Source organism: Malurus melanocephalus, unplaced genomic scaffold (assembly GCF_030028575.1).
Source record: "Malurus melanocephalus ecotype Western Australia unplaced genomic scaffold, MMel_1.1 scaffold_1666, whole genome shotgun sequence".
NCBI lineage: Eukaryota > Metazoa > Chordata > Aves > Passeriformes > Maluridae > Malurus > Malurus melanocephalus.
The window spans coordinates 5964-7959 of NW_026624898.1; positions in this window are offsets into that span (position 1 = coordinate 5964).

A 1996-nucleotide genomic window follows, 5' to 3' on the forward strand; every position below is an offset into this window, starting at 1 on the left:
ACCGCAGATGTATTTGGTGCACAGGAAAGCAGAAAAACAAACGTTCTTTAACCGCATTAATTTCAAGTTCAGGAAATGGTGAATAACACACCTATTCTTATATGTGTTTAGGAGGAGCCTGTTGAGTAAGGAGGCTCAGGCTGTATTTAAAGATGGAGGAATACAATTATTGGTACCTGAGACTGAAACCATCAAGGGCAGAATTTCTGTGTTGCAGGTAACACTGGAATCAGACAATTCCAGAGGAATACCTGGAGCCATATGTGATAAACACATAATATGTATTATATTCTGGCTTTCGCAGATATTAAGATGGATGCTGTGTGTTGTGCATTACAGTAGAATGTTGGTCTTTTGTAGAAGTAGTTTCATTATGCAGACATAGTTGTGAGATAATCACTAATTCTTTTGTTTTTGTAATTCAGACATAGCTGCAATGTAGCTGATGTTGTTTTAGAGCACTTGTGGTTAACTTGCAATAACTGAAATAATAAAGTTTGTGACTTAAACATTTCCGTGAAGTGCTTTTTGCACATTATAGCAAAACTGTACAAAAGCTGCAGCAAAAACCACCAAACCCCTGAAAGGGGCCCTGGCTGCACTGCTCGCTGATCGAAGAGAAGATAAGGAACAGCCGAACACCTTTGGGGTGCAGATCGTACCCCAGGGCTCTCATCTTCCGCAGCAGCACAGACCCAGACACCAAAGGGTGGGGGGAGGAAAGAGATTTTGGGGATGGTCAGAGGCAGCGAAACGCCCGTCCTGTGCTGGGCAAAGGAGCTCAGCTGAAGGAACCCCAACCCCCGGGACGAGCTCATCCACAGGGACAGTCCCGGGGGTGTCATGGCCCATCAAAAACCCTSCTATGGACACTGCCACCGTCAGCCACTGTCACCTGCTGAAACCACAGAACAGGGGGCATGAACACAACCCTCAAATCCACGAGCACGAGGGCTGCACACGCTCTAAAAAGGTGGATTGGAGGAGGGGCCATGCTAAACAGTTCCTGGAACATGGAAACTAGCGCAGGGAAGTGTTTGAATGTGTATAATTGTTTATGAATAGGTATTTGACTGATGCAGCAGACAGGGTATGTAAGAGGTGTTGCCATGGTGAGCAGAGGAGCTTTTTGGTTAAAGCCACATTAGCTTTATTGCCTTTGTCCCCTATTGTCCCTTATTAAATTTTTCAAATTGTAACAGAAGAATGAGCTTCGTTTCTCACACATATAAAAAAATGCAAGAACACTCCTGGTTTGGGGCAAAGCAGAAACAATATCCTTTAGAACTGGAAGCTAGGAAGGGAATCAAGAGTGTAATTGAGAATTTAAGGGAATTTGGATTACTGAACACTCAATTTCGGCAGTTGAAAGGCTGGGACGAACAGGTAAGGTCAATACAAGACCCACCAGTGATGGGTGAAATAGCCCAGGACATCCACCCGGCTGGAGCCAACCCCTGTACCCCGTTAGCTGCCCTGACAGAATGTCACCAAGGGCTCACGGGGACAGATCTGAAGGACGCCTTCTTTTGCAAACCTCTCGATAAACAAAGTCAGGGCATTTCTGCCTCTGAGTGGGAAAACCCCCGAGCTGGCTGGAAGACTCAGCTTTCCTGGGCTGTGTTACTTCAAGGCTTTAAAAATTGCCCAATGGTTTTGGGAACCGAGTGGCAAAGGAACTGGAGGGCTGGAAGAAGAAGAACCCCAAAGGGTTGGTCCTGCAGCGTGTGGGTGACACCGTGTGTGCAGCTGAAATGAATGAGCAGTGCGTGGGATTCTCCATCAGCCTTCTCAACCTCCTGTGCCAAGGAGGCTGCAGAGCATCCTGGGAAAGGCTCTAATGAGGCAGCAGAGTCTGAAATCATTCCAGGGCCACGGAGATTGGGAGGATCCCGGAAGGACCTTTAATTCTGTCTTGGTTTGAAAGACAGGTGTTTGCTAATGAAGGCAGGGACCCCCTTGAAGTGGTGGATATGACCCCCCTTCCCTCCGAATT